General features: G+C 45.4%; 1 long non-coding RNA gene across 1 annotated transcript in view; it reads left to right on the top strand.

The window, feature by feature from the left end:
• Window positions 1-2,726: 2,726 nt before the first annotated feature.
• Window positions 2,727-11,208, top strand: part of LOC146816495 (uncharacterized) — a 58,845-nt gene continuing 50,363 nt past the window's right edge. The window contains exon 1 of the long non-coding RNA XR_014962915.1: window positions 2,727-2,866. This is a non-coding gene — a long non-coding RNA (uncharacterized LOC146816495). The remainder of the gene's footprint in view (window positions 2,867-11,208) is intronic.

The raw sequence follows: 11,208 nt of genomic DNA, 5'->3' as shown, positions 1-11,208 counted from the left end.
GTCAATGATCTTACCACCCAATGCCTCTCCAGCCTTGCAGTCATAATTGATAATGTTGCTCCACTTCAAAGCAAACAGGAACGGCCTATTCCTTCTGCTCCATGGTTCAATAAATCTCTTTATGAAGAAAGGAGAACCTGAGATTCCTGGAGAAACAATGGAGACAATCTTCATCCACCACTAATCTCTCTACTCTGCACCCAGCAAGATCAAAATACCACAAACACATCTTCCATGAAAAAGCGTCACACTTAAGAACCCTCCTCAACTCAGCAAAAAACAGACCCAAAAAACGATTTGACCTCATTAAAACTACAAACTTCTCTCCCTCAACCTTCAAGCCTGACGATCCTCCAAAGAAAGCAGCAGAATTCGCTATATTCTTTGATGAAAAAGTGAAATCACTGGTGGATCACGTCATTGACCCTGCCCCCCTAGAGGAGCGCAAATCCTTAGTCACTTTGCAGAACTGTGACATCATCTCTGAAGATACCCTCCTCAAATGCACTCTTGAAACAAAACCCTCTAACCATTCTTTTGACCCCATCCTGAGTGACATCACCATTGACTTCTACACCCACACTCTTTCCTATTGGACCAGTCTGGTTAACCTCTTTCTCAGCCAAGGCTCCCTTCCTGGTGCCCTTAAAACAGGACATGTTACCCCACTTCTTTAAAAAAAAACGCTGATGAGAAGGACCTCAACAACTTCCGCCCCATCACCAACCTCCGCCCCATCACCAACTTCCCTTTTCTTGCGAAAATCGCAGAAAGAAGTGTAGCGAAACCACTTTCCCTACATGTTAAGGATAACAATCTTCTCAACGAATTCCAATCTGGTTTAATACAAGACTGCAGCACTGAAACAGCCCTGCTGCAAGTGATCGACTATGCCCTTCCTGTACTTGACTCGGGGGAGTCTTGTCTTCTGATTCTACTAGACCTTTCTGCAGCCTTTGACACTGTTAATCACAACACCCTCCTAAACACTTTAAAACAGAGAATGGGCTTGGAAGGCACAGTGCTTAAATGGTTTGCTTCATTCCTCTAGGACAGATCTCAAGCGATTAAAATGGCGGGCAGCCTTTCGTCTTCCATGGCAGTAGGTCAAGGCATCCCTCAAGGATCTATACTCGCACCCACTTTGTTCAATCTTTACTTGGAACCATTGGGAAATCTCCTAAGTAAATCTGGGTTACGTTACCACCACTATGCTGATGACACCCAAATTTACATTAAGGTGTCTTCCGCACACAACATCTCAATCCTCAACACTACTCTCAACTCTATTCAAAACTGGATGTTAGCTCAACTCATTCTGAATCCCTCCAAAACTGAATTCCTCCTCCTCTCTACTTCACTCGCTCCTCCTTCTGTTCAATCTTGGATGGATAAGCTGACTTTACTGAACAACAAACCTATCGTTGTCGACAGCGCTAAATCCCTTGGTGTCATACTTGACAAAAGACTCAATCTACACTCCCACATCAATTCCATTGCAAAGAATGCACGTTACCAACTGCGCCTTCTCTGGGGGATTTGTCGTTTCTTTCCGGAGCAAGACCTTAAAACCTTGGTCCAATCTCTGGTTCTCTCTAAATTGGACTATTGCAATTCTCTGCTGCTTGCTGGCCTCCCCAAATCTCACCTTTCCAGTCTCAAATCCGTACTCCATTCAGTGGCTCGTTTTGTCTTTGGTGGCCAAAACAAGTGACCTCATCACACCCATACTGTTTTCTCTTCGATGGCTTCCCATCGAAGCAAGGTGAGTCTTGAAGATTGCCTGTAACACCCACAAAGCCTTGCACACTTCCTCCCCCGATACCTGGCAACTAAAGTTGAAATCTGTGGAGACTCTAGACCCTCAGGCAATGCGGAATGTACTGCTTGAGCCCTTCCTTCTTCAAAAGGGAAAGATCAATGGCTCAATCCTTCTCAGGCAATGCGGTTAGAATCTGGAACTCGCTTCCTCCACTACTCCGTACCACCACCTCTACCCAGACTTTCAAAACTGACCTTAAATCTCTCCTCTTCCAAAGACACTTTCAGAATTAATACATCCCTTTTCATGTCCCTTAAGGAAGTTCTTACAATGTTGTACAATATGTAATCTATGCCTTTACGATCCTAATCCTAATGTGTTTTTGATTTTTGTGTGACTGCCACCTATTGGGTTTTTTACGTTTTCATCTATCTCGTCTGTATCTGTAAGGTGTCAGTATGTAAATTTCCTCATGTACGTACTTGGTTCTATTGTGAAGCGCTCTGACACCTTTTGGTATAAAACTGCATTAAATAAATAAAAATATAAAAAATTGTAAGGGAAACAGGCCACACAGCCCCTATCTCACCAGCCCCACATTCATAAACATGAGCACGCAAAGACCTGTCTTTCCATCACCCTTTGAGTTTTATGAAGGTCGGTCGGAGCAAAAGCAGATCGTCATTTCCACAACTATTATTCGCGTGCTAAAATAAAGATTTCCATTAAATACTAGTGTCTGTTCTTTGCACATGCGCTGAGCTTGGCCTCAGCTACCCGGCCACAGCGCCTGTGCAGAGATTCGTGCACACTCTCCTTAGTAGCCCTAGCTCAGAGCATGCGTAGAAGTTAAGAAAAAAACTAAAAAGAAGGTGCCCTGTCTGGCGATCTAGAGGCAACAGGAAGTAGGAGGATAAATGATGCAGGAAGTGCACGTCTGCGCATGCGGGGATGCACCAACTCTGACACCACCACGTCACGGAGTTTTCAGGCTGCAGGAGAGGTCGGTGTTTTCTCTCTGCTCGCATATTTCCCCGGCCGTACAAATATTATGGAGCAGCAGATGTCCGGTACAAATTCAACAATACAATGCGAAACTCATAAGTGAGTGAGTGCGTGTTGAATGTTTTCACTTTAAACGTGGCTGTAAATGTTTTAATACCTTTCACTTTTGAACTTGTAACTCTTCGATGTGGTTGGCTGTACAGCTTCAAGTATACATATTTATGTAAAGTTTAACAACTGCTTGAAAGCGCGCGGTGATTGGCACCGGCGCAGCATGCCATAAATCGGCGCGAGTGCGCGGCCATAAATCGGCACGAGCGCGCGCGGCAGAATGCCGAAGTCTTTGAGTGAGCACTTGACTTCATTAACCCTAGTTATAGCATCTTTTCTTTCCGAATATGACAAACAGCCTAGCAGCTGCTGAACCACAGGTTGTCCCTAAAATAGAGCTCACGTCTGGCAGAGACTGAACTAGGCGTGCAAGATAAGCAGTCAGTCTTGCGAGCTCAGGGGTACGGAGTATTGTTAAGTGGTGAGGAAGAAAAATTCATATGTTTGTACAGTGGATATCTCCAGCCCCCACTAATGTGAGTGGAGGCTTGAATTCTGCTAGACACGGGTCACGGGAATTATGTGGCTGGGATGATAAAATTATGCGGCAAGAAAAGGCAATTTTTTTTTAATAGCATTAATTATTTTGTCATTTTTACACATGATAATGCTGTCTGCACAAAGATTTCACTTCATTAGTACCAGTTTAACAACCAAATAGAGACCTAAGCATGAATGATGCCTAGGTAATCTTTACAAAGGGAATTCCACTGCTTGTGAACCCCACTATCCCCTGCTTTAGCAGCTTCAGTGGGGGTAGAGTTCTTGATGGAACTCTTCTGTTTGCAACACCAGAAAAAGACTCATAAATAACTTGAAAGGGTCGGTGGATGGTTGGCTGAGTCAGGAAAAGGACTGATGGATAGGTTTGTGAGGGTCGGTGGATGAGTGAAAGGAGGAATGAGGGAAACGATGGATTGTAGCTAAATGAGTTCCCTTTGAATTTTGAGCGCTGGAGCAGCGCTTTCAATGCTCGTTTTGCCCACAGCCTAGTTTATGCCCCTATTGACGCCCAAATTACCGTTTCAGGCTTTGGGCCGTATAATTGTTGCATAGGGGGACAGAACCTGAGGCTGATTTTACCTGCTGGGGATTCCGTTGGTGCCCCGTCCGCTTTGCCAGCGATTTTCGCCGCTGCTCCTGGGTCCCACACGCTGGTGTCTCCCCTGCCGCCGCTGTTTCCATCTCGCGGCCGAGAGCGGGGAGACTACAGCTCCCAGGCACCACAGCGGCCGGTGACGACACCCACGCGCCCGGAGGCGCACAAAAGGACGAGGCTTCCCCCGCGTCGCGGGACGCGCGCGGGCGGCGCCGGGCTAAGCCCGGGCCAAGGGCGGGCCCGTTTAAGCCCGTTCAAGCACGATCAAGACCGGACCGGGCCACCCCTCTGTCATCCCTGATACTGCTTGCTGCATCGGTTTCGAGGAGGATTGTAAGTACAGTTATTTTTGCTCCCTGACTAACGCACCATGGCTGCACCATCAACTAGAAGCAGGACTGTATTAACAGGAACTCTGGACAATTTTATAACAAGAGCAAACTCCGTAATAGATCAGGGGATAATATTAATGGAAAGAAGAGTCTCCCAAGACTTAGCGTTTGCAAAAAGATCCTCTTTGGGTCATATTGCTAATGTATGCACTCCGGATGCTCTTAGCAGAGTAATGCCAGATAATCGCCCCTCATGCATGGACAATGCATCCTGTAGTCCAGATCCATTGCAGTCCCTCCCATCTGAGCATGCCCTAGATTCTACTTTAGCGTCAACAATGCTAAGCTCACCTGAGAGGTTAAGTCTCCCCCAGTTGCGAGGAAGACGTGAGGGAGCGATGCCAAAAAGAAAATTGACTACGGCGCCGAGAGCGGGGGGGAAAAAAGCGAAATTTGCCAAAGGTCATACGGGTACTCAGATGACAACTGACTCAACTATAACAGCCCAACACGCAGCTGCTTTAGTTCAGGCCCCACCTATACCCTTAGGAACTGGGGCAGCAACTCCCATTAGTAGTGAAACCCCACTTGAGATACATGACACCCCAGCAGAGATAAATGCCACTATAACTGCTCTTCTGAGTGCTATTATTAATCCCCTGGAATTGAGATTGTCTCGTATTGAGCAGCAGCTTTCACGGTTAGAACAGGTGGCGCTGGATACACAGAGCAAGCTAATTCCAAATATACCTAATCCATGCCCTCCTCCTGCCAAAAATGGGTGTCTCCAGTCTGACTTAGATCTAATTAACAACACGCCTGTTCCTCCAAAAATTCCAACAGCAACAAACCCAGCCACTATTCCAACCACTCTAATGGGGAGGGGGGATGCCAATATAAATGAAGGGAAGGGTGATCAGATGGAGAGCAAGGGGTATCTCCCCAAGGAACGTACCATAGATTTGCCACCAGAATGTAGCCCTTATGTGGCAATTTTGGTTGGAGTCCCCGAGCTCCCAATCTCAACCATAGAATCATACCCCTCCCTCAAAAATAAAGTAATAGATTGGCTTAATAAAAACCGACCACTTCCCCAACGCATTACTAGCGAAATCCTTATGGTACGCAGAGCATCGTGGGTGGGTCATGGCCCTAAAAACATCAAAGGTGATTGTATTCTAGTAAACTTTAAAGACCCCCGAACTGCTGAATATATCTGCAATTGGAGGTACCAGGGACAGGGTGCACTGATCCAAACTCACCCGCTGTCTTACTTTTATCCACCGACCCGCTGGGATGCTATGGAGAATGGCTGGACATTAGTACAATACAGAGGAGGAACAAGGCCATCAAGGGCTCCATTTGACCACCCACCAGCACCCCCCAAAATATTAACACAAAACAGATACAGCTGTCTGGACCAAGTGGATTGACTTGGCCGGGTAATGGGAGCGGCGCAAACTCAGAATAACAGCAAAAGTCGGGTTGTCAATGAAGCTGAAGGCCCGTCAATAATAGATGGGCTGTCAACTACTATCATAGAGAAACACACCCATATTGCTGAACTCCCTCCTGAACTTCAAGAGGTTACATCTGATGCTAGGCGTCCAGACGTGCAAGAGGTTATAGAGCCGCACCTATGTGACAGCACTGTTATAATTAGGAGTGACTGTAATACCAGGGTACCTACGTACACTGAATCCATGGTAATTGCGTCTTGGAATGTTGCGGGCCTACATAGTAAAGTAGCGAGCGGTGAATGGGGAACGTTTATCGATGGAATGGACATATGTCTATTCCAGGAGACCTGGGCAAGAATAGAGGAAAGGAGAATGGGATTTGCGGGTTTTCATATACCTGCACGATGGGGGGGTAAGGGTCGACCGTCTGGGGGTCTTACCATATGGGTGGCAACCCACTTGGGCTGTTCAGCCGAGTCTGTTAGCACACACTCGGACGATATACAGTGTGTAATCCTGAAGTGGCCCAATAATTTCAAGCTGGCTGTTGTGAATGTCTACTCGAGGCCTGTCAGTCTAGCTAGTGAGTCTACTACGGTCGACGAACTATCAAATTTTCTGTACTCCATCCCTACGGATGTGTCCTTACTAGTAGCAGGAGATTTTAACTGCCACTTTGAACCCTTACCGGGGATGGACCATGGTGCACTTGCAACTGAGGATGATTACTGGTCCATTCCGCAAGTCCAATCTCCTCACACCAGGTCCTGGTCCCCTCTAGCGGTCCAAATAACGGCCCTCACACTGAGCCACTCAATCAGGGCTTGTAACGGACGCACCAATTCAGATACTCCTTCTAGGTGCACATACAACAAAAAGGGCCACGAATCGCGTCTAGACTACATTATGGTTCGGACACACTCGTGGTCAAAGGTTATCGACCTCGAGATCATTGCAAGGGACGACAGTGATCACAATTTGCTGAGGCTGGAGCTGGCTTCTCCGGTCACACATCCGAAGGATTTAGGACCCAGAGATGCCCGAGTAGACAGGTCAGTCCTAACCAATGACCGGCGCAGGGTCAAGTGGGACAAGGTGGAGGCATCCCCTGAGGACCTGGCAAGATTGTACAATTCAGTCTTGCCGTGTTTTATCGAATTAGATGTTTTAATAACTCAAGAACTTTCTCCAGATTTTAATATTAAACTGCAGGCCCTGCATACGAATCTCGTTAGTATCTTGTCAGATATGTTTAATCCAGTAGCAACCAAAAGAAAGAATAGGACCCCCCTTTCCTCTTGGTATAATGATGCTTGTCGCCTGGCAAAAAAAGAGTTGATTCGGGCTGTAAAGCAAGGCAACGACAAGATCCTTATCGCCACCAAGAGAACTCATTATAAAGCTATGCTGAAGTTGGCCAAACAGGATTGGGACCATGCAAAATGGACCGATCTGTCATGCGCTCTAGAACAGAGAGATGCCCGTAAATTTTGGTCTATAATCAACACAGGAAGTGGGGATCCTAAACCGGCCACTGAGCCTAATATAGAGGCTAGTATTTGGGAAGACCACTTTAGAGCCCTGTATGCTATTGAAGTTGATATGGACACATATCCGGCACTACCAGCACTGAATGACTCCTATGATTGCATACAGTTTTCGCCTGAGGAAGTTGTTAATGCCATCTCGAAAATTCCACCTAGCAAGGCCCCTGGGCTAGATAAACTGCCGGGAGACCTCTTTAAACACCAAATGGAGATCTGGGGACCATATCTATGCATTTTATTTAATGCAATCTTGAGAGGAATGAACGTGCCCTGCACTTGGTTGGGCGCAGAAATCGTTCCCATCTTCAAGAAGGGTTCCCCCTTGCTACCGGCAAATTACAGACCCATCAGCCTCATAGATGTTCCGCAAAAATTTTTTGCGCGGCTCATCCTTGAACGACTTGAGGACTGGATGGAGGAGCACGCTATACTGAGCCAATACCAAGCGGGGTTTAGGAGGAACACCTCTACCATGGACCAAATCTTTCGCTTGTTATTACTATTCTGGAAAACAGCAAAGATTGAGGGTGGCAGCCTCTACATGGTATTCGTGGACCTCCGCTCCGCTTTCGATTTAGTACCCCGAGGGAAACTTTGGGGCGTGTTGGTCAGTCTGGGGGTACCTCTACCAATCCTGACAATACTGATCAAGTTGCATGAGGGCAATTTTGCCCAGGTGCGTCATGGGAAGAACGGGGCTTTAACCTCTAAGTTCCCCATTGGCAGAGGGGTGAGACAGGGGTGCGTTCTAGCACCTACCCTGTTCTGCCTATATGTCAATGGCGTGATTTCCCATCTTAATAGCGCCCTTAACAATGACGCCCCAATTCTGGCAGGTAGCAGGGTGCCAGCAATCATGTTTGCGGATGACACCCTGCTACTTTCCAAATCACCAATGGGAATCCAGCGTGTCCTTGACAGTTTCGAGGACTTCTGTAGAGGTCGAGGCCTGGAAATTAATGTGAACAAAACAAAGTATATGGTGTTTAATCCTTCACCTTCCACACGGCCAAACCCTAAACTTGATTCATCAAATCTGGAAAGGGTAAAAACTTTTGATTATCTAGGAGTAACGCTGAGCGAAAATCTTTCATGGGTTCCACAAATTGCCAAGGCGCAGCTGAAATTAGCCCAGTATGCTGGGGGTATCCTTAAGTTTTCCAACACGTCCACATACAAACCAATTAAACCCCCGCTTGAAGTATATAAGAGCCAGGCCAGGGCAGCAATTCTATATGGAGCAGAACTTTGGGGGCACTTACCTGGGCTGGAACTTCTCAAAATTGAAAACAAGTTCATCAGACAGCTACTATCACTTCCACAGAGTACTCCGATGCATCCTCTGAGGATGGATCTGAATCTGAGGTCGATGGATGATGAACTAGCTTTGAAGCCTCTTAGGTACTGGCACAGGTTGTGGACTACACCAGAATTATTGTATTATAGATTAGAGCTGAAGGAAATTCTGGCAAGCAACTGTGTACTAAAAATCCCTTGGTTTGTGTTTATAAAATCCCAGTGCATCAAACTTGGGCTGGGTGACATGTGGTATGAACCGGAACTAAGCTGCAAGATGATCTCACGGAAGATGCTCACTAAGATCTATGTGGCTGAGAAACAAAACAGAGTGCAGACTGCCCTTAATATTGGAGTTTTAACTAAATCTTTTTTAAGTCTTAAGGACTTTTATCAATTTGAGAATTTTATGGATATTATTTATCCTATACCATCAAGAAAACTATATTTGCAATGGAGATACGGCACACTACCTCTGCGAGCTTTCACTAGCAGCTGGGCATCAAATTCTGTTGAGACCTGCCCTGGCTGCAGTTGTGTTAAAGAGGATGAGCTCCATGTATTATTTTTTTGCCCTGCATACACAAAAGCTAGGAAGCACTGGATAGTGCCTATCTGTAAAAATATGGGTTTTCGGCAATGTAGCCATGCTTTTAGAATTTTAAAAACAGACACATCTGAATGTATAGTTTTTGCAGTTTCTAAATTCCTCTTTGCAATGTGGAACAGGAGAAGGGGACTATGCACTACTTAATGTATTGTAATGATATATTTCATTCTGTGCCAAGTTTGTCTGTATATATATTTATTTTTTTATGTACTTTTTAAGGCAAATTGCCGAAATAAAGATATCTTGATGATGATGAAAGAATTAATGGATGGATACAAGTGTAGATGATGGATAAGTGAAAGAATGGATCGATGATTGAAAGAGGGTGGGTGGATGGATGACAGGGTGAATGAGTGAAAAGATGGATGTAAGGATGGATGAGTGAAAGAATGAATAGGTGCGTGAAAGGGAGGATGCATTGATTAAAGTGCGGCTGGATGTATAAGTGAAAGAATATATGGATAAAGCGAAGCCGGATCTGGTGGATTAGTGGAGTAATGCGGCCACTGTAGGGGCCAGTGTTTGACCTCATGGTCACAAGTTCAAATCCCAGTGGGTACACTCAGTCTTTCATCCTTCTGTGGTCAATAAAAGGAGTACCATTGAGTTGGATAACAATAAACATCTGTTATTCAGTGCCAAGCGGCCCTTCTGGGTGAACGTGTACTTTAAAAATACACGTTATGATAAAAGTGGGTGGATGAAAGGGTGAATGGATGGATGACCGAAGGTGGGTAGATGATGAGAGGATGGATGGATTACTAAAAGCGTGAATGGGTGAAGTGAAAGTGTGGCTAGATGAACGAAATGAACGGGTAGATACATGGATGAGCAAAAGGATGGATGAGTGAAAGGATGTATGTTGGGACATCGTGAACCCCCCAGCTTTAGAATGGACACCGGGGGTGGCGTTCTTGATGGGCATGTTCCGTCTGCAACTTGGCAGACAAAGGGAAGTTAGTGAATGAAAGGATGGTTAGATGGATGAATGTATTACTTAAAGTATGGATTGGATGTAAGGATTGATAAGTTAAACATTGGATGAGTGAGTGAAGTGGATGGATAAGTGAAAGGGTGGTTGGATGATGAGAGAAAGGATGGATGAGTGAGTGAAAGGATGGGTGGATAATTGATGGATGTTTGAGTGAAAGGGAGGACGGACAGATGGATGGAGTGAAAGGATGGCTCGAGTGATAGGGTGGATGGATGAATGAAGGGATGGATGGGCTAGTGAAAGGGAGGATGGATGGACAGATTGATGGATGAATGAAAGGGTCGATGGATGAGTGAAAGGGTAAGTGGATGGATGGCTGAGTGCTTGTGTGGAAGGAAGAGGAAATGATGGATGAATGAGTGAAAAGGAGTATGGGGAAAGACTGAATGGTAGATAATTAATGGATGGCAGAATGTATAGATGAAATTGTGGATATCAGCAGGTGGATGGAAGGATGAATGGCTCGATGCTTGGCTGGACAAGATGAGCTCTTTTGGAGAGTGTCATGATGACTTGCTTCATTTGCTTGATGCCATGAGAGCTTTGGTTCGAAGTGGGGGGTATTTTAAATTTCTGGCTACTCCCTTGCAACAGATGATGGATGATGTGGCAAATGCGCCATTCATAATCATGCGGAAAAAGCTGCAGCCACAGAATCACATAATTACAGGGACCTTGAATATGGCTTCTCTTCTCTCCTGTTAAACTCTAGCAATGAACAAATCAATAATGCATATTACGTGGATTAAGAAAAACATATAGTAGCATAATCCATGTGAGGTCTACAGTCTAATTGGCCTGTGAGGTCATAACAGGACCATTAATCAACAGTCCATTAAACCTGGAGATATTTCTGCAGGACAGCAAATCATCCTTTTGTTCGCTATCCTAAAAGATCAGTCTTGAAAAGTTATTTGTACATGTGAATAAACATAAACTGTCACTGTTGATCTGCATAGGATGTGATAGAAGATGTCAGATTTAAAAAAAAT

This window comes from Triturus cristatus, chromosome 6, assembly GCF_964204655.1.
Source record: "Triturus cristatus chromosome 6, aTriCri1.1, whole genome shotgun sequence".
Lineage (NCBI taxonomy): Eukaryota > Metazoa > Chordata > Amphibia > Caudata > Salamandridae > Triturus > Triturus cristatus.
This window is presented reverse-complemented; position numbering and strand designations above follow the sequence as displayed.